Genomic DNA, 21,491 nt, shown 5'->3' on the forward strand with positions numbered 1-21,491 from the left:
GCCCTCCCAGCGCTCCCCTCTGGAAGTCTGACCAGGACGGAGCCAGGGCTTGGCCTGGCTGGTCCCATTTCACAGAAGAGGAAACTGAGGCCGGAGAGGGGGTCCCATTTCACAGAAGAGGAAACTGAGGCCGGAGAGGGGGCGAGTGAACGCTCCGTGAGAGGGGGTGGCCCTGTGGGTTTTGGTTACCCCTGGAGCAATGCTCATTAGACGTGGAGCTAAGGCATGAGTAGGGGTGACCACAGTCAGGGCCGGGATGGGATTTGAACCCCACGTGGCCGGCTGCCCCCCCCAGGCCTCTGGGTGCCTGTCTAGGGGCTGGTGCTCCGGGAGGGGCAGGGCGGTGACCCGCAGACCGCAGGATTCCAGGCATTTTCCAGGCCTGGCCCCCAGGGAGCTAGGCAGAGGCTGGCCTGGCCTTGCCCTTGGCCTTCTCATCTTCCTCATCCCTTGGTGGGGTGGGGGGTGGTGGGGGGCGTAGTAGCCTTTACAGGGCCAAGCGGGAGGGGTTCAGCCAACAGCAAACATTTGTTTTCTTTGCCTTGAACTTGGAATGACATGTCAGGGCTCCTGCATACAGTAGGTACTCCACAAATACCAGAGCCCTTCCGGAGCTCCCACCAGGTTACAGCTCCACCTCCACCCTATCCTCTCCCCAGGCCAGGCCAGAGGGGCAGCCCATTCTCATTTGCTACCCACTTTCCACCCCCCGAGGGAGAAGCAAGTCTAAGAAAGCCGTCTCTGCCTCTGCCAGCCTGTCCCTCTGTTCCCAGCATGGGCCTGTTGGGAGCCCACCCTGAGCTGCCTTCTGTTTACTTCTTTCTCCATCGGAGGGGGTGGCTGCCTTTGCATTCTCAGTTTGCCCTGATGCTAAAACCTCCTCCTTTCAGCCCAGTGTCTGCTCCAGCCACAGGTCCTTAGTCTGGTGATGGGTGGCCACCAGACAGCACTGAGAATTTCAGGGCTGCTTTGTACAAGGAGCTCCCAGCTTCTGCCACTTACTAGCTGTAAAACCTCCTATAATCGTCTGGGAAACTGGCTCTTTGCGTCCATTCCCCTTCCCTGACGTGCCACAACCCCAGATGTCCCTTGGGTGCTCCCTTTCCCCGCTAGGTGTGGTCTGGGTGTAGGACATGTAACTTGGCCCTAAGCCACACCCACTTCCCATCTCCTGGCCTCCTGGACTGATTGGAGGATGGGCACATAACCAACCCGCAATGAGCTGTGTCAGGGCTTTTGCAAGGAATCCTGGGAAACAGATTTTTGCATCTTGAGTAGCATTTGAAGCTGAGTCCCCATCTTAGACGACAGGGAGAGACCTCTAATAAGACTGAAGCCAACAGACTTGTGGTTGCCAATGGGGAGGGAAGGATTGGGAGTTTGGGATTAGCAGAGGCAAACTATTATATATAGGATGGATAAACAACAAGGTCCTACTGTATAGCAGAGGGAACTATATTCAGTATCCTGTGATAAAGCATGATGGAAAAGAATATGAAAAAGTATATATATATATAACTGAATCACTTTGCTGTACAGCAGAAATTAACACAACATCGTAAATCAAGTATACTTCAATTAAAAAAAAAAAAAAGATGAAGCCACCCAGGTGGAGGAGGGCAATGGCCCCAAGGCCATCATTTCAGCCCTGAGCCAGCTGTTCCTGAAGCCCATAGCTGGGCTTTCATTCATGCAGTATTTATTAAACAGTGTTTTGTGCCAGGTGCTGGTGCAGGTACCGGAGACACAGCCAGGAGCAATGACAATCTCCATTCCCCAGAGGTAATTGACCTGCCTCAGGGCCTTTGCACTTGCTGTTTGCTGTGCCTGGAAGGCCAACTGCATCTCATTCTTCAAGTCTAGTCTCAAACATAGCCCCCTCAGTGAGGCCTGCCCAGCCACCCCACCCCCCATACTTCAAGATTACACCCCCCCAACACACATACCTCCTCTCCCATTTCCTGACTTATTTTACTCTCAGCGTGAGTCACCACCTGACCTACTCTGTGGCATACTTGTGTTTGTTGATTCTGTCTTTCTGACGGGAATGTCAGCTTTGAGGATGGAGTCTTCATCTGTGAGGTCCACAGCAGTATCCTGAGTGCCTAGAACAGGGTTTGGTACAGAGCTGGTGTCAGTATTGAATAAATAGGGAGCTGTCAAAAGGCTCCCTGTGGAGGTGGCATCCACATCCTGGTTTGAATGTTAAAGAAGGAGGAAGTGAGGCCCCCCCCCCCCCCCGTAGTGAGGGCATTCTAGGAGAAGGGCACAGCAAGTGCAAAGGCTGTTATGGCCAATACATTATCTTTGGACTTAAACCAGCTTGGACTGATTTAAAAGATTCTTTTTTTTTTTGTAATTTGCAACCTTTAGAACCCAGAGTGATGTAATGAGTTGTGCCTGGAGGGATGCAGTACTCCAGGGCTGCCACAGGAGGGTGCGGCAGAATCTCATTCTTGCCCTTGGACTGTAGGAACTGGGAAAAGAAGAGAGACATAATAATAATAATGACCACGATGCTGACGCACTTGCTTTCAGGCCCGTTTTAACGTCACATCAGTCCTATGAAGTGGGCACCATTATCATAGCCATTTCCCACATGAGAAAACTGAGGCACAGAGAGGCTCAGTAACTTGATCAAGATTGCCCAGCAAGGAGTAGCAGAACCAGAATAGAACAACCAAGATAAAAGTCACAGGTTATCTGACCACCTAGGGGGAAGGCAGGTGAGCTTCGAGGTGGAAGATCTCCCAGAGTGGGAGGGAATCCCTGAGGTGCCCTGGGATCATTGTGTTGCGTGGTGATCCCTTTCTCAGGGCCTGGAGCCCCCATCTGTAGCCCACCTGCCAGATATTTTTCCCAGCCAGGGAGTTGGTATCCTCTTAAATGCTGAGACAAATCGCACCCGCTCAAGGTCAGGTGAAACTGACAGAAAGGCCATCCTTTTCTAGTTGGGGGTCAGGAAAGGCTTTCTGTAGGAAGGTTAGGAGAGGCAAGGAAGAGAGTTTCAGGCTGAGGACACATCACGGGCAGAGACCTGGAGTGGGAGAGGGAAGGGCGTGTGGTCAGTTTCCTTTCAGAGAAAGACAAATACTCTATGACCTCACTTTTTTTTTTTTTTTTTTTTTTTTTTTTGCGGTACGCGGGCCTCTCCCTGCTGTGGCCTCTCCCGTTGGGGAGCACAGGCTCCGGAACGCGCAGGCTCAGCGGCCATGGCTCACGGGCCCAGCCGCTCCGCGGCATGTGGGATCTTCCTGGACCGGGGCACGAACCCATGTCCCCTGCATCAGCAGGCGGACTCTCAACCACTGCGCCACCATGGAAGCCCCATCTATGACCTCACTTTAATGTGGATTCGAAGTGGAATGGTGGTTGCCAGGGCCTGGGGGGTAGGGGAAAGGGGGGATGTTGGTCAAAGGGGGCAAACTTCCAGTTAGAAGATGAATGAGTCCTGGGGATGTAAATGGACAGCATCGTGATTACAGTACTGTATTGTATACTTGAAAGTTGCTAAGATTGTCAATGTTCTCACCACAAGAAAGAAATGGTAATTATGTGTCATGATGGAGGTGTTAGCTGATGATATATAACTGTATCATGTTATCACAGTTGTACACCTTAAACTTACACAATGTTATATGTCAGTTATATATCTCAACAAAGCAGGGGAACAAAAAGCAACTCAAAACCCCCAAAGTCTGCCTAGCAAAGGTGACATAACCCTCCTGCCTTCCCCCTTGTTTCCAATGAGACCTGGAGGTTCCCTGCTCCCACTGCCTCCCCAACTGCCCCCTCCCCCTCATCACAGCACACACAGATCCCCTGCCCCTCCTCCCCGGTTTGGGGCCAGCTGTTGGAGACATCACCCCTGATCTCAGAGTGATGATCTGAGCGCTGGCCTCAGTTTCCCCTCTGCTGCTGGGACAGACAAGGCTCAGCTGTCCCCCTCTGCCACCCCCAGAACCCGTGGCAGGCAATTTTCTTCAAGCCCAGCACTTTGTGACTTTGACGTAAACTTCAAATGTGGTTGCCTTTCTTGTCCTGCCCTGCCTGGGTCTCGGTGCTGCTCCTGGCTTATCCACATGAGTGGGCGTCATGGGGCCACTTAGAACAGGACCTGGCACCCAGTAAGTACATAATAAACAGGCTCAGGATGATGATGATGATGTTGGTGATGCCTCTGATTGCCCACATCATTTCAGGGATTCTCACCCTTAGCACTACTGACATTTTGGGCTGGAGAGTTCTTGCTGGTGGGGGATAGGGGGATATCCTATGCATTATAGGGTGTTTGGCAGCATCTCTGGCCTCCACCCAGCAGGTACCAGTAACACCCTCCAATTCTGAGGACCAAAATCATCTCCAGACCCCGGCCAGTGTCCCCTGGCTTGGGAGGCAGAATCGGTTGGGTGAGAACCACTGATCTGAGCCTAGGTTGTTTTCTGTCTATACCAGATCCACTAGGATGAGCCGTGTCCCTCCCAGCCCCGGGTTGTTAATTCTTTCAGTATCCTGACTTTAGACGCATAAAAGCCTTTTTCTTTTTCTTTTTCTTTTTTATGCTGAGACAGCCTCTCTCTAAGAGACAGTGGAAGCTGACATACTGGCTGTTACTTAAACGAAGGAAGATCCTTGGTAACTGGAAAACCCCCATCATCAGACAAGCATCAGTGAACACTTAAAATCCTGCCCCACTGGCTTTCCCAGTGACAGCCATTAGCTGACAGGGACCCGGAGTCTCAGAAAGGCTGGTACATAGTGCGTGACAGTGTGAGTGTCTGAGTGGCTGCGCTGGCCTTCCTGCTCGAGTTGGACAGACACCCCCAGAACCATGCGTTTGACCATCCCCTGGCCTGTGTGTCCGCCATCCAGCCAGGCTGGACACCTACAGCCTCTGTCTCGCGGTGAAACCCCCTGGCTTGGCCATCCGTGGGAGTCTGGCCTCTTCCAGGCCCGAGTTAGAGGACACACATTTTCATCCACTGATTGGTACATAACCTTGTGTGGTGTGTGTTGCTGTTGAAAGATCCCTTACTTAATATACACTGTTGATTCATTTCCACTGAATTCATGGCCAGCAGCTTTATAACTCCTGTCTGAATCGACCCCATCTGGGACTGTGCACCCCGGGCGCCCTGCGTGGCCGCGAGAGTCCCACCGGCATTGATTCCGCGGTTACCCATACACGTCAGTGAGGCAGCAAATTTGCGGTTGTGGGATCTGCGAATCCTGAGGACAGACTGTGTACTGTTTCAGGTGGTAACGAGTGCTGAGAAGAGACTCCTGGATTGGGGGGATGAAGAGGGAAGATAGGGGTATGTTAGTTTCCTAGGGCTGCCCTAACTAAACGGAAGTTTATTCTCTCACAGCTCGGGAGGCTGGACGTCCAAAGTCAAGGTGTCAGCAGGGCTGTGCTCTTCCTGAAGGGTCCAGGGAAAAATCCTTCCGTGCCCCTCCCTAGCTTCTGCTGGTTGCCTGTGACCCTGCGAGTTCCTTGGTTTGCAGGTGCATCTGCCTCCCTTGTCACATGGCTTTCTTCCCTGTGTACATGTACCCAATTTCCGCCCCCCCCCCCCGCCACCTTTTATGATGGATTTAGGGCCCAGTATGGCCTCCTGTTAACTTGATGACATCAAGACCCTGTTTCCAAAGAAGATCACATTCACAGGTTCTGGGTGGATGTGAATTTGGTGGGGGGAACCCTATCTGACCTAGTCCATGGGGCTGTTTTAGCGTGGAGACATCGTGGGTGACCTCCTGGAGGAGGTGACATTTGAACGCGACCCGATGGAAGTGCGGGAGATCTGGGGGGAAGAGGCAGAGGGAAGAGCCGGTACAAAGGCCCTGAGGTTGGGCTGTGCTTGACTTGTTCTGGTATCATTCAGAGGCCCACGTGGCTGGAGCAGAGTGAGCGAGGGGGACAGAGGAAGGGGGATGAGGGCAGGGAGGGGATGGGGGCAGGTGGTGCAGGGCCTTGTGGGTCTTGGGGAGGACTTGGGCTTTTACCCCAAGGGAGATGGGAGCCCTAGAGGGCTGTGGGCAGAGGAGGGACAGGAGACTCCACAAAAGGACAAAATGGCACAAGAGCAGGCCAGGTCTTGGGTTCCATATCTTACAGAATCCCCGCCATCTTCCCGTGATGGACTCATTTGCTGGCCCCATTTTGCAGATGAGATCTGGTGAGTTTGATTCACTGCCCCAGGATCGCGCAGCTGCTAACTGTTCCCTGATCGATCATGTTTGATCCATGTGAACTCAGTGAGTTTCTCTGGAGTCACCTGCTGTTTCTCAGGGCCTCCAGAAATGAGTATGGGACATGTGAGACATGCCTAGGGTTCCCTCACCTGCATCTGGGGACCCTTTGGGTGGTCTGAGTTCCTTAGACAGAGTTTTTAAAGGAAGCGGGGCTCCTGCTACAAGTGAGCATTAAAGGCTGCTTGCCTTTGCCAAGGACGCCTGAAGGTCAAATAACACCCGTCTGTTCTCCTGGTGTCAGGAATAATAGATGAAGGTGTTCATTAAAGTCTAACTCCTGTCACGAAATTGGGTCATTTGTAGACACGTGGATGGACCTAGAGACTGTCATACAGAGCGAAGTAAGTCAGAAAGAGAAAAACAAATACCGTATATTAACGCATATATGTGGAATCTAGAAGAATGGTACACATGAACTGGTTTACAAGGCAGAAATAGAGACACAGATGTAGAGAACAAACGTATGGACACCAAGGGGGGAAGGGGGGTGGTGGATGAATTGGGAGATGGGGATTGACACGTATACACTAATAGGTATAAAATAGATAACTAATGAGAACCTGCTGTATAGCACAGGGAACTCCACTTCGCTATACAGTAGAAACGAACACAACATTGAAGAAAAACTATACCCCAATTCAAAAAAAAAGTCACTGCTAATCTGATAAACAAACAACCAACAAACAAAGTCTAACTCCCGTCATTGGTCTTTCTAACGTGGCCGCGTGGCATTCAGTTGGCTGCCAATGCCTGTGATGCCTCTGTTAGAGCCCTGTGGATGGGTACAGTGGCCCGCGCCACGGCCACATGGTGGTAGCAAGAGCAGGAGACACGGTTCTGGGGGAATCTGAGGTCTTGGGTGCAGGAACGGGGGTTTGATCAGAGAGCCAGGAGCTTGAGCAAGGAGCAAGGTGGTGGCAGTGAGGTCTGAGCCCCCTTCCCGTGCTTTGGGGATGTTTCTGGTCTCTAACCGAGGGTGGCATGCAGGGCTTTTGTCCTCCACATCCCTTCCGTCCAGGTTCAGTCGAAATGACTTACTCCCTCTGTAGCTTGATGGTCCCCCTTACCCCTCTGGGCTGTCACAGTGGGCATTTAATTGGGGCCTTGGATGCCCAGAGCATGTTCCGTGGAACCAGAGCCAAGTGTGGGGATTAGGTAGAGCTAAATGGGGCCGTTCCGTGCGGGTCTTCTCAGAGTCTTTCATGTGCTCAGAGCTTTCCAGAACTTAGGTGCCCCCCTTGACATTTTTTCCCCTCTGAAGCATTTTTTAGGGGTCTAGGGGGGTCCTGGAATACATAAAGGAAACAGTGCCTTAAACCAAAGGGGAAACTTGTATGGTGGAATTTCAGGCAGAGACTTCTGGCCGAGCATCAAAGATTTCCTGCTTTTCCCCTTCCTCTTCTTCCCAGAACCTGGGCACTGAGAACAAGGCTGGCATCCCACGGCCCTCTCTGGGGTGGCCCAGTGGGGTTGCAAACTCTGGGCAACCCAGCCAAATTAGGAGCTCAGGATGAGGCTGGATGGGGTCAGTCCAGGCGAGACTGAGGGGCTGGGCTTGCAGGGCTGACCGGGCTCCTGGGGGCGTGGAGACACAGGATTCCTGAACCCGGATAATGTCTCTTGATGTCTGAGGGTTCTCGAGGTGGGCGTGTCTTCTGGGAAGGCCAGAGAATCCCCTGGGATGAAGCCCAGAGATTAGCTCAGGAGAGAAACATCTGATTCCCCGCGGACCCCTGAGTCCAGGGTCACAGTGGGAGGCTGCAGATTGGCCCCTCTCTTCCTAAAGTAAACACGCACTGCTGGCCAGGCCCCCTCGGTCCAGCTGCCAGGCCTCTGCCCAGCCTCCTTCGGCGGCCCCTCCAGCATGTCAGCCCCTGGCCTTGCACCCTCTACCTCCTTCTGCCCACCCGCTCTGGCCTCTCCCAGCATCTCTGGCTGTGGGGACCCCAGGGACTCGGTCACTCCAGGCCTTGCCCCTGTGTGGCCCTGATGGGCACAGTCTAGAATGGCACAGGGAAGCGGAGGCAGATGCAAAGGTGGCTGCCCCCGGGCTGTTATTATTACTGTTGTTGTTGTTATTGCCAATAAGACAGGAATGCTGGGACATAGTTGAGAACGCAGAGAGAATGCATCATCTCTGGGACATCTTGACCTTGGGGCCCTTGACGGGGCTCCGAGGGTCCGCCCCCTACCTCTGTCTCTGCCTCCCCTACCTCTGGCTTCTCGAGCTGCACCTGCAGCTGCCGTGGGGAGGAGCTTCTCTAGCTCTACAAAGGATGGTTTCCTGCCTCAGCTTCCTGAACCGAGACTAGCTTAGCTATTCCTACCTGGTCTCGGGTCCCAGGACAAGCCCCCTACCTTGCTACCTTGCGCTGATTCTCCACGGGGGAGCGTGTCTGTGAGTCTGCAAGGCAGGGCTGGTGGATTAGGGGAGACAGAGAGGGGTGGAGACAGTGCCCCCAGTGGAGGGCATCCCATGTATAAAAGTGTGTGAGGGTGGGTTAGAGGGAAGGCCAGGGACCCAGGCCGGCTGAAGCAGAGGGCTGAGATGTTTAGGTTCAATGAAGTAGTAAGAGGGAGCTATGCAGGCTCTTTTAAAATGTTTAAACTTATGGTAAAATAACATAACACAAAATTTACCACTATTTTTAAGTGTGCAATTCAGTGGTGTTAACGTGCATTCTCAGTGTTGAGCAACCATCACCTCCATCCATCTCTGGAACTTTCTCATCTTCCCAAACTGAAACTCTGTCCCCATGAAACACTCACTCCCCATCCCCTCCCCCAGCCCCTGGCGCCCACCATCCCACTTTCTATCTTTGCGAATTGGACTCCTCTAGGGATCTCATGTAAATGGGGTCATACGATATTTGTCCTTTCATGTCTGGGTTCTTCCACTTTACATGTTTTTCAAGGTTCATCCATGATGGAGTATGTGTCAGAATTTCATTCTCTTTGGAGGCTGAATAATATTCCATTATATGCATGGACCACATTTTATTTATTGGGTCATCTGTTGATGGACGCTTGGGTTGTTTCCAACTTGTGGCTACTGTGAATAAAGCTGCTATGAACACTCATGTACAGATACTTGTTTGAGTTCCTGCCTTACATTCCTTTGGGTATATACCTGGGAGTAGAATTGCTGGGTCCTATGGTAACTCTCAGTTTAATTTTTTGAAGAAACACCAAACTGTTTTCCGCTTTACATTCCCACCAGTAACACAAGAGGGTTTCAATTTCTCCACATTCTCACCAATACTTGTTATTTTCTGTTTTGTCTTGTTTTTGTTTTTAATTGCCATCCTAGGGCTTCCCTGGTGGCGCAGTGGATAAGAATCCGCCTGCCAATGCAGGGGACGCGGGTTTATGCCCTGGTCAGGGAAGATTCCACATGCCGCGGAGCAACTAAGCCCGTGCGCCACAACTACTGAGCCTGCACTCTAGAGCCCGGGAGCCACAACTACTGAGCCCGCGAGCCACAACTACTGAAGCCTGCACGCCTAGAGCCCATGCTCCGCAGCAAGAGAAGCCACTGCAACAAGAAGCCCGCACACCACAACGAAGAGTAGCCCCTGCTCGCCGCAACTAGAGAAAGCCCGCACAGCAACGAAGACCCAATGCAGCCAAAAATAAAAATAAATAAAATAAATAAATTTATAAAAAAAATAAATTGCCGTCCTAGTAGATGTGAAGTAGTATCCCATTGTGGTTTTGACTTGCATTTCCCTAATGACTAATGCTATTACACATCTTTTCATGTGCTTATTGGCCATTTGTATACCTTCTTTGGAGAAATGTTTGTTCAAGTTCTTTGACCAGTTTTGAAATTTTATTGTTGTTGTCAAGTTGTAAGAGTGCATTATATATTCTGGATATTAATCCCTTATCAGGTATATGATTTGCAAATATTTTCTCACATTCTGTAGGTTGTCTTTTTGCTTTATTAATAGTGTTTTTTTAAAATTTATTTATTTTATTTTTGGCTGCGTTGGGTCTTTGTTGCTGTGCGCGGGCTTTCTCGTTGTGGCAAGCAGGGACTTTGTTGAGGTGCGAGGGCTTCTCGTTGCAGTGGCTTCTCTTGTTGCGGAGCACAGGCCTCAGTAGTTGTGGCTCGCGGGCTCTAGAGCGCAGGCTCAGTAGTTGTGGCACACGGGCTTAGTTGCTCCGCGGCATGTTGGATCTTCCCGGACCAGGGCTCGAACCCGTGGACCCTGCATTGGCAGGCGGATTCTTAACCACTGCACCACCAGGGAAGCCCTAATAATGTTTTTTGATGCAAAAAAGTTCTCAATTTTGATGAAGTTCAATGAATCTATTTTGCCTTTTTTTGCCTGCGCTTTTAATGTCATATACATGAAATTGTTCCCAAATTCAACATCATGAAGATTTCTCAAACTTTTATGATTTCCCCTAATGTTTTCTTCTAAAAGTTTTATAGTTTTAACTCTTTTTTTTTTTTTTTTTTTTTTGCGGTACGCGGCGTCTCACTCTTGTGGCCTCTCCCGTTGCGGAGCACAGGCTCTGGACGCGCAGGCTCAGCGGCCATGGCTCACGGGCCCAGCCGCTCCGCGGCATGTGGGATCCTCCCGGACCGGGGCATGAACCCGTGTCCCCTTCATCGGCAGGCGGACTCTCAACCACTGCGCCACCAGGGAAGCCCCTAACTCTTAATTTTAGGTCTTTAAATCCCACGGAAGTTTCTTGAACAGGGAAAGTTCAGGGAAGTCCTGCCAAACAGTATCTTGAGACTTCAGAGCACAGGTCACGTGGGAACCAGACTGGGGGTTCGGCTAACGACAAGGCACAGTGTGAGTCAGATATGGATCCCAGGTCGTATTAATAGAAATATGTCGTGGAGAACTTGGGAGGTGATGTTACTGCAGATCCAAGTCAAGAGATGCCTGGGTGGGCGGGGGGGAACTGGGTGTGGTTGACATGTTGGCAGCCTGTGAAACCACAAGCAGGATGGCCCAGCTGGGGGGGGTGAGGAGTTAAGGGAGGGGACAGAGCAGGAGCCATCAGAGCTGGAGATGGGGGAGGCAGGCTGGAGAGGTTGCGTAAGAGAAAGCTGTGATTCTCGAGCAGGAGAGAGTGCTCCCCAGCATCTAAGGGACTCAGCAACAAGAAGCGCAAGGAGAATGAACAGGGCGTCGTTGGGGAGCTAGCCATTTGCCTGATACTCAACCAGCCAAGGGAGCAGGGTCCCATCAGGGAGAGAGTTCGAGGCTGGATGAGAGGATGGGAAGGAGGAAGTGGATCTGCAGAGTACAGACAGCCTTTCCTTTCCTATTCAGCTATTATTTTTACCGCATAGTGTGTCTTTTCTACCGGCTCCTTCCCCGCTCTCATGAAAAAAATAAGGTATAATTTACATATGGTAAAATCCAATTTTAGTATACGATTCTGATTCTTGGCCAATGCATGCAGTTATGCACCCATCACGTCAATCGAGATACGGAATATGCCCCCATCCCCAGCCTCTGGCAAGCACTGATCTGTTCTCCGTTACTACAGTTTGCCTTTTCCAGAGTATTGTACACATGGAATCATATAATATGTAGCCTTTTGTGACTGGCTTCTTTCATGAAGCATAATGTTTTCGATGTTCCTGTGTAGTATGTATCTTAATTATTGGTATGGTTGAATAATATTCCATTGTATGTATATATGTATATATATATGTATGTATTTTTTTTTAATCTATTCATCCACTGATGGGGATTGCGATGTTTCTGCCTTCGGCTATTGTGAATAATGCTGCAACGAACATTCCTGGGCAAATATTTGCTTTAATACCTGTGTTCAATTCTTTTCGGTATAATTTCCGGGTCATATGGAAACTCTATGTTTAACATTTTGAGGAACCGCCAAACTGTTTTCCAAGCGGCTGAACCATTTTACATTCCCCATGGCAGTGTATGAGGGTTACGATGTCTCCACAGTCTTGCCAACGCTTGTATTTATTCGACTTTTTGATTCTAGCCATCCCACTGGGTGTGAAGTGATATATCACTGTGGTTTTGAGTTGCAATTCCTTAATGACTAGCGACATTGAGCATCTATTCATGTTGGCTGTTAGTTTATTTTCTTTGGAGAAATGTCTGTTCAGGTCATTTGCCCATTTTCAAGCTGATGGATGTGCTTAAAACAAATATGCTGGCTCTTCCTTTGGCCACTCCGAACCAGCCCTCACCAAATTCCCACTCCTGTGTCTTCCCAACAGGCAAGAAACAGACAAGTCTTCTGTGTACATCCCCTGACTTTGGAGCGGCGCAGACACCCGTGTAATCCAACCTCGATCAAGATAGAGAACATTGACGTCATCCCCAGAAAGTGGAAGGTAGGCAATTTTAAGTTATCTGCCTTGCTAGATATTAAAGTACCTTTCATCACCAACCCCCCAAACAGGGTCATACAAACTTCCTATTTCCCTCCTACAGATAGATGTTTCGATCCCAACCCTGAATCGTATATCTCATTCCAATCCCCTGTTGATAGACATTCAGGTTAGCTCATGCTTTCTAGAAACTTGTCTATGATGGGGGGATGGGACGGGAAGAGGCACAGCAAGGAAGGGATTCTCAGGACGATGGAGAATCTCTGAGGCTAAGGGGGAAGAGTCCGTGGAGAGGAAGAAGGGAAGGCTGAGGAGCAAGGTCCTTGATGGCAAAACTTGTTCCAGCCTCAGGGCCTTTGCACCTGCATGATCCCTTGCCTGGTGTGCTCTCCCCTGGCTTTTTGAACTGTGAGCTCCACCGTCCTTCAGATCTGAGCTCAGATGCCACCTCCTCAGAGAAGACGACATCCCGGCTACAATCCCTTGTCTTTTCTCACGCTGTTCCCTGTTTATTTCTTTGGTGGCCCTTACCTCAATCTGTCGTTATGATTTTTGTCTCTTCCTTGCCCATCGAGCTCCCCTCTCTCCCCTAGAGTATTAGCTTCAATAGGGCAGAGACGATGGTTGCTTCTTCGTCCCCGTATCCCCAACACTGGGTCTAAACACAATAAGAATTCAACACATGTTCATTCAAGGAATGAATGGCTCCAGGGGTTGGGGCGTGGGGACCAGTGGAGGCATCGAGGCGCTCCGTACAAGGTCTCTAAAAAGTCAGAGGTAGGTTTAGGGGTCTCTGATCTGAGCCCAGCAGGCTGGGGCTCCTCTGGTTTAGACCAGGTTCTCTAGATGGATCTGCAAGCTCAGCTCTGCGCCACGCCCGCTACTTCTGCCCAGATGGATGGTCAGGAAGGGCAGTCGAGGGCTTGACTTGCTTCAAAGCCCCTCTGACCCCGCAGGATCCAGTGAGGCTCACGGGTGCGTATTGTGCGTGGGGAGGCGGCGGCGACTCGGGGTCCACACCTCCCCTTCTTCCTGGGCAGCATCTTGCAGGCCGAGGCCCAAGGGAACCTGAGCTGGTGGGCAAGGCCCGCGCGCCCTTCCGGCTGCTCCAGGTCCGGCACTCGGGGTGGCTAGGTGCTCTCAGACTGCACCGCAACGCGGACGGATGCCTGCACTCTGCGCGGGCCGTGGGGCGCGATACGTGCAGGGCAGGACGCGGGGCAGGTGCGGGCGTGGCCTGGGAGGGTCCGGGAGCGGCTGAAAGGCAGAAGAGGCTCCGGGAGCGGCTGAAGGGACCATGATAGCTAGGTCGAGCCGGGCGTCTTCGCCAGCCGGTGCGTGGCCAAGTGCATCGCACCCCGAAGCTGTAGGTGACTGGGCGGGGCCAGAGGGCGGGGCCTAGGCTGGAGTGGGGAGGGGCCATTGGGGGTGAGGGGGCCACAGTTCGCCCTTCTTGGAGGCTGGAGGGGTGGGGTGGGGCTGGCTGGGGTGGGGGCCTGGAAGGAGCCCTAGGAGGCGAGGTCTTCAAGGTGGCAGGTCTTCTTGCAAAGCTTCAGTGATGCCTTGGTGCTGACTGTGCACCTGTCCTGGAAGGCTACGTGGTACTTGAGGCCGGGAGGGGGCAGGGCTTGGGCTGAGGGAGGAGCCTGAGGGGACCCCGGGGTCCAAGGAGGATGGGAGGCAAGGACGGGGCGGGCGATAGGGAAGGCTGTGCTCTTCTGCAGTCTGCCCTGTGCCACGGTGGGCAGCTACCTGCCTCAGACCTGGAAGCTGGAGAAGCACGGGGAGCCGGGCTCGGATGAGGGCCTGGGTTGATGGGAGAAGGGACGTGAAGACAGTGGGGTCTCAGCAGCCTGCCCCACGTGCCCTGGGGGCGCCAGAGTAAGGGTGCTATGGGGACACGGCGATTGAGAAGGCACAGAAGATGGGAAGGCCACACCAGCAGCTCTCCTGGGTCTTCCCTCCCCAGGGCGAGGCGCTGGACCTGGTCACCATCAGCCCGGATCCCAGGTGGGTGGCCCGGAGCCGCTCACGCACGGTTGCCCTGGTAAACAGCAGCCTGATGCCCTAGGAGGCTGAGCTCAAGTTCTCCAGGGCGCAGACCGAGGGCTCTTCCCTGCCTGGGGTGTTGGGGCGAGGGGCTCGAGGAGGTGAGCGCTGGGGGCCAGGAGTCTGGGGGCTGAGGGTGGGCCTGAGTGAGGGGGTGTGCTTGTGGGAAAGCCAGCCGCGGAGGCACCTGGCGGTAAGCAGCACGCGTTTACGAATGTGTTAGCCATCGTGTGCGTTTGCGGCTGTGCGCGGGAATGTGTTTAGGGAAAAGAGGCGCAGTGACTAGGAAGCCTGGGAATTCAACTGTCTGGGTTCGAGTCCAGCTTCTAAGGACTGTGGGCCTTGGGTACGTGGCCCAATTTCTCCCTGTCTCCGTGTCCTCTTTCATCGGGGATTATTCACTCTGCAAATACTTGCCGAACACCCACTGTGCGCTGGGCACTGTTCTAGGCACTTCAGGCACAGCAGTGAACAAGACAGACACAAATCCCTGCTCTGGTGGGTCGTGCTGACAATAGAGATGAGGAAATAAAAGTATACAACATGCTAGATGAGGAAATCAAAGTATGCAATATGCTCGATGGTGCTAAGTGCTGTGTATGTGCATGTGGGGAGGGGGGTGACATTTGTGGGTAAAGAATGAAAGGAGGCGAGGCGAGAGCTGTGCGGTGCTTCAGTGGGGAGAGCCTCTTTGGCAAAGGGAGGAGCACATGCAAAGGCCCTGGGGCAGGAATTTACTTGGGGAGTTCACGTGACCGGAACCGAACGAGCGAGGGGGAGAGGGAGAAGAGATCAGGGCAGGGAGGGGATGGGCCAGGTCATGCAAGGCTCTATGGGCAAGGATGGGGGTGGCTTGCGCTTTCACCCTGGGAGGGTGTTGGAGCAATTCCCCTGCCTGCTATGGGAATGAGGATAGCATCGACCCCAAGGAGTTGTTATAAGAATTATATGAATTACTATGTGTAGAGTGATCGTACCCTGTCTGATGCACACTGCACATGCATGAAATATTGGGCTATTATTATATGTGGCGGACATGTGTGTCTCGGGGTGTGTCCGTGCTGCAGCTGAGCGGTGGCTCTTAGTGAGTTTGTTGTTGTGAAAGAATCTCTCTAAAGCTATTAAAAAAACCCTGCTGGGTGTTTGAAAGCCCTGCTGGGGTTACTGCTCCCTGGCTGGGACAGGCTCTTTTGTATAACAGCTGTTCTCCAGATGTCAGCTGGGGTTACTCAGGCCTCGGAGCTTTGGCGCCTGCCTCACTCCCACGACCTGCGGGAAGCCCAGCGCCCTCCCCAAGATGTCTGTAAATTCCCAGGGCCTGTGTTCTCATGCTTGCTTCTTGGCCTGAGTTCCTGCCCGCTGAACCCTCGCTCTTACCCACCTTCCCGGGGCCAACGCTTTGGGGAAACCAGTTCTGTTTCCTCGATTTTCCCCGGGCCACCCATGCGTGAACTTTGCATACTTACCTGCGGGTGCCCCCCACCCCCATGCCCCCCAAGATGCGGTGCTCTCTCTGAGGTCCTGCCATCCCAAAGGCTTTCGCGGTGTTTGAGTTTCCGTAAGATGTTGCTTGACAAAAATTCCACCGCCCAGAGGAAAAGTTTGCATACTCGCACCACATAGCAAACTTTGTGACCAGCTTAGAGTGAACTGGGCTGTCATGGGAAGGGGGGATCTCGCTCAGGGACACCTGAGGCCAGTGGCTGTGAACAGCTGTAGGTGCTTCTGACGTCAGGCTGGCGTGCAGATTTGGAGGCAAGTAGGAGGACCTGTTGGCTGTGGGAACTCAAGGCGGGGGCAGATGGGAGCTGGTACAGAACGGAGAGGAGGCTGGGGGGTGAGCAGTTGTGAGAGACAGCAGCTCATTCTGGGGAAACATCAAGCCACCAGAAACAGTTACAATGAGTCAGACTCCTGGAAAATTAGGCAAGGCTGCTTCAGACAGAATTCGCTGTAGACTGTTTTGGTAGTTCCTGTAATCATCACTAACTGCTTTCTCAGGGTGTGGATAGGTAGGGCTCAGAGGTTAAAGCTATAGAAACAGAACCTTGCCTGGGGCAGGGTGAAAGCACGCCCCCCACCCCGGGCAGGTCGTGACTCAGTGGGACAAGCCCATAACTGGTCTAGTTCCAAGATAAGGGCACAGGGTGTGTTAGAAAGAGGCATTCCATTCAAGCTTGGAATTAAGACCAGGGTCATGCTGAACCCTGACCACAGTTCAGTACCGCTGCGTTATGGACCACATGGTCCCTGAGACTGTTCTCTGTAAGGCTTGCACGGTTTCTGTGCAATTGTAATTATAGCATTTGGTATCAACTTGAATAGGAACTTGATTCCTGGAATAGGTCTTCTGGAGGATATTATACAATGTTTCTTAACCTTTTCTGGATCATAGACTCATTTGGGAATTAACTGAATTTAAAGACCACCTCCAATCCATTGCCCTCAACTCTCCCCCTCCAAATATATTTACCCCCAAGATTTTTTTGGACAGTTATATGGTATCATAGCTGTTCATTCCAGGTTAGGAACCTTTGGTTTTAGTTCAGCTCTCTCATTTCACACGAGATGAAACTGAGGCATAAGAGTGTAGCGCCTTGCTCAGGGTTACACAGATAATCAGTGATAGAGCAGGGTGTCAGTCCAATGTAGTAATTAATTGTAGAGTCAGCCTAGATGCAAACCCTGGCTTCATCCCTCACAAGCAAGAGATGTAAATCTCCTCATGCCTAGGTTTCCTCATCTGCAAAATCAAGATAATGATTGCAAGATAAAAGTCTTTTTTTTTTTAAGTGGAAACACAAATTGATTCCTTAGCCTGTACTTCTAGCTTAAGTGGAAGTTTGAGCCAGATGAAGAATTCCTGCCACCTAGTGGATGGCAGGATGAATAAATTAGAATTTCTGGCACTGAAATTTACACGTTGACCACACCAATGTCTTCGTGTGGTTATTGTTAAGAGAGTTAGCGGCTGCACGTTAGAGAGCTTGTGTGTCTCCTTTCAAAGAGACTGTGTTTCAACATTGTAGCAGTTAGCCTTTGCTGTGTAACAAACTACGCTAACGTGTAATGGCTTAGAAGATGGTCATTTATTAACACTTGATTCTGTGGGTTGGAGATTTGGGCTGAGTTAAGCTGAGTGATACATCTGTTGGTCTTTCTTGGGGTCACTCATGGGACTGCAATTAGCTGGTGGGTGGGCTGGGGCCAAATGCCAGATGATCGTGGAGGGCTCCCTGCGTGTGTCTGGTAGTCACAGGCTGTTGGCTAGGGTGCCTTGGTTCTCCTCCATGTGGTCTCTCCAGCAGGTTAGCTTGAACTCATTTCCACCGTAGCTGCAGATTTACCAGAAAAAGCAGAGAGACTGCTAGCATTTTTGCTCCCCATTGTGTCATGTTTGCTAAAGTTTCATGGGCCAAACAAATCACATGGTCAAATACAGATTCAGGAGGAAGAGAAACAGAATCCATATCTCCTTGATGGGGGAGCTACCAAATAGAGTGGCAATTTTCCCCCTTCAATACCCCACACGCGTTTGCTGGTGAGTGACTGGGCACTGAGTTGTCAGTTTAAAACTTAAAGGGTTTGATGCTAAGAAATGTTTTCACTTCTCAAAAGAAGCGAACTTATGGTTAGAGACCATAACCTCCAGGCTAGCCCATCAGTCTAGTTATGGAAATTGACCTCTTCCTTATGGGACATTTCTCTTCCTTACCTGTCTGTACTCCCCCCGTCACTTCCCATCTATCCCATCACTTTCACCTGCCTTATGGGCTAAGTAGACTACTGTGGGCTAGCTTGGGAACTATATAGCTTTTCCCTGCATTGTTTTCAGTAGAATGTGCTGTTCAGGAATGGAGGGATGGTCATGGCCACCCTCTTGTCCCCTGCCATGGTGATCTAGGGACTGTTTCTCTCTTCCGTGGCTTAAGAAAGGGCCCACTGGCAAGGTGGGCTCACATCTGTCTTATCCACCACTTGCCATAGAACAGTGCCCGGGACATGGCTGACACTTGATAAATGAATGTCTGCAGGCAGGACACAAGCCTCATCCGAGAGTTTTCACTTCTGAGGGTGTCCACTCTCGCATCATCCCAGTGGCTATTTCCTGTTGCCTGCCATCCTCCAGCCCTTCTGTAACTGTGTGTGTGACCCCTTAGCAACTGTTGGTCAGCTGTCCACGATGTCCACAGGCTCCCACAGGACAAGCTGTCCACCCCCTTCCATTGGACATCTTCACTTAATGCTAGACTCCACACTTGCACCAATGGCTCAAAACCAAACTATTTAAAAATATATATATTTATTCATCTGGCTGTGCCGGGTCTTAGTTACAGCATGTGGGATTTTTTTTTTTTTTAAGTTGTGGCATGCAGGATCTAGTTCCCTGATCAGGGATGGAATTTGGGCCCCCTGCATTGGGAGAGCGGAGTTTTAACCACTGGACCACCAGGGAAGTCCCCATACCAAACTCTTTTGTGAGCTATGTCAACTAGTTTCACTGTGGGCTGTAAGTATGCAAGTGTTTGACTAAGTTGGTTTGTATGTGTTTTCTCCGCACTACGGTGCCACCTTTGAGGGGTTTCATTCACAGCAGGAACACGGTCGATTTGTCTATTTATTTTGACTACTTTCCAGCAGAGGGCAGTCAAGGGTCTCATTCTGTCAAAGTCAGTCCATTGTGATGACTTTGAAGTCTACTGTGATGACAAGGTGACTTGTTCTAATTTGCATACAGGTACAATTTGCTAGCCACAGACCTGTACTTACCTGTGTGGTGTCCATGTGCATATAATGCCTGCCTCACCCAAAGTTGTGCACGTCCTAATCCCCAGAACCTTGAGTATGTTCCCTACATATTCATGGCAAAAGAGATTCTGCAGATGTGATGAAGGTTACTGATTTTGAGAAGCGGAGGTGGTCCTGGATTATCTGGGTGGGCTCACGCTCATCACGTGGACCCTTAAAATCAGAGAACCCTTTCTAGCTGGGTCAGAAGTGAGATGGGAGAAGAGGAGGGGAGATAGGAAGGGTGCGAGGGACTTGATCTGCTGCTTCAGGCTTTGAAGATAGGAGGGGGGCACGAGCCAAGGAATGCAGGCGCCTCTAGAAGCTGGGAGTGGCTCTCAGCTGACAGTCAGCAAGGAAATGGAGAACTCAGTCCTACAACTGCAAGGAAGTAAAATCTGCCAATAACCCACATAAGCAAGGAAACAGATCCTCCCCAGGAACCTCCAGAAAGGAATACAGCCTGTGCACACCTTTTTATCCTGGTGAGCCCTGGGTGGGGTTTCTGACCTCTGGCACTGTAAGATAATAAATCTGTGTTGTTTAAGCTGCAAAGTTTGTAGTAATTTGTTATGGCAGTTAGAGGAAATGAATACAGTGTGGAAATGACTCTCTCCCTTTCCCCAACAGAATGGTTTCAAGCCCACCTGTTGAAGGCAGTGTGTCCCTCTGTGAGTGGCTGAGGGTCCACCATGGATGGCCGGGCATCTGGCTGTGGCTGGTGAGTGACCACCATGGACAACTGAGTGTTTGCCTGTGAACACTGTCATTCCCCTGTCCCCTGCTTCCTCCCACCTGTTACCTGGGGTTGTGGAGGCTAGGTGGGATCTGCCTTGCCTCCCCCAACCCTGCTGCTTCTCCATGAAGCTCTGGTGTGCGGATCCCAAGTATGTTTGGGAAACTGAGGCCCAGAAGGGGGGGGACATGACGGGAGGGGGTACGGGTGGCTGCAGTGGTGACACCCGTCCCTTGCCCTTCCACTCCTAGACTCAGGCCCCAGAAAGAGCAGGGCATATATAAGTGGTCCCTGATCTGTGGGAAAACCTCATCAGCCAGGTAGGTTCGTCCTGCTCTTCTGAGGGGCTGAGCTTGATGCTCTCCCATCAGCCCTGTTCTTGGAGGGTCGGGCAGACGCTGTGCTGTAGGACTCAGCGTCCCGGGGAGGAAGGGTGACCCTGCTCTGATTCCACTGCCCCCAGAATGGTAGAAGCTTGCCCAGTGTTGGTGCCTTGGCAACTTGAGGTGAGTTGGGGGGGGCGTAGAGGGCAGGGGGTAGGAGAACTTGTCCCTCACAACTCTCCCTGTCCCTCTTGCTTGCCCTGGGTCTGCTCCTCTCACACCCCCAGCCCATCGGTCCGCATGGATCAAGTGGACACCTCAGAGGTCGGGGAGCTTGGGGATGGAGCCACATGGGTGGGAGAAGAATCCTGACCCCAGGGGGGACTGGGATGGAGGGGAGGAGTCTTCTGTGGGGCTGAAGAAGGTCCCTTCCCAGTACCATTCCTGTGGAATCCTCAAAAGAATGTGGGTCTCCTTCTCTATATATGTATAACGGAATCACTTTGCTGTACACCTGAAACTAACACAACATTGTATATCAGCTATATTTCAATAAAAAATTTTTAAAAAAGAATGTGGGTCTCATGGGAGCATCAGGGGACCCCAAGCTGAGACCCTGCTGACCTCATCACCTTTACCCTCAGAGATGGATGGATGCCCTCAGCTCAGATAGAGACCCCGTTCCTGAGCCAGGTGAACTGGTGGGGAGGGGTGGAGCTTGCGCCAGGCTGGGAGCAGGGTCCCTGGGCATCAGGCCTGAAGGGAGGAGATTGGGGCCAGGCCAGGCCCAGAGTGGTTGACATGTTTTGCCTCTGTGTGTGTGCCATGCCTGTAGCTGGACACACAGGTGTGTGGACACACAGGTGCACGCCTGCCTGCGTACACACACATCTGGGTAAATGGCACCTGGCCAAGGACCCCTGGCCATCCATGGTGGACCCTCAGCCATGCACTTATTGAGCATCTACTGTGTGCCAGTCACCTTCCAAGCCCACCATGT

General features: G+C 51.7%; 1 long non-coding RNA gene across 3 annotated transcripts in view; it reads left to right on the forward strand.

The window, feature by feature from the left end:
- Nucleotides 1–21,065, forward strand: part of LOC105748395 (uncharacterized) — a 42,407-nt gene extending 21,342 nt beyond the window's left edge. For 2 of the 3 annotated variants that reach the window (XR_007476815.1, XR_007476816.1), the window contains 3 exons: nt 19,008–19,154; nt 20,063–20,153; nt 20,420–21,065. This is a non-coding gene — a long non-coding RNA (uncharacterized LOC105748395). The remainder of the gene's footprint in view (nt 1–19,007; nt 19,155–20,062; nt 20,154–20,419) is intronic. The other variant, XR_004475484.2, reaches the window with a different exon arrangement.
- Nucleotides 21,066–21,491: the final 426 nt, after the last annotated feature.

Source organism: Orcinus orca, chromosome 3, assembly GCF_937001465.1.
Source record: "Orcinus orca chromosome 3, mOrcOrc1.1, whole genome shotgun sequence".
NCBI classification, from domain to species: domain Eukaryota; kingdom Metazoa; phylum Chordata; class Mammalia; order Artiodactyla; family Delphinidae; genus Orcinus; species Orcinus orca.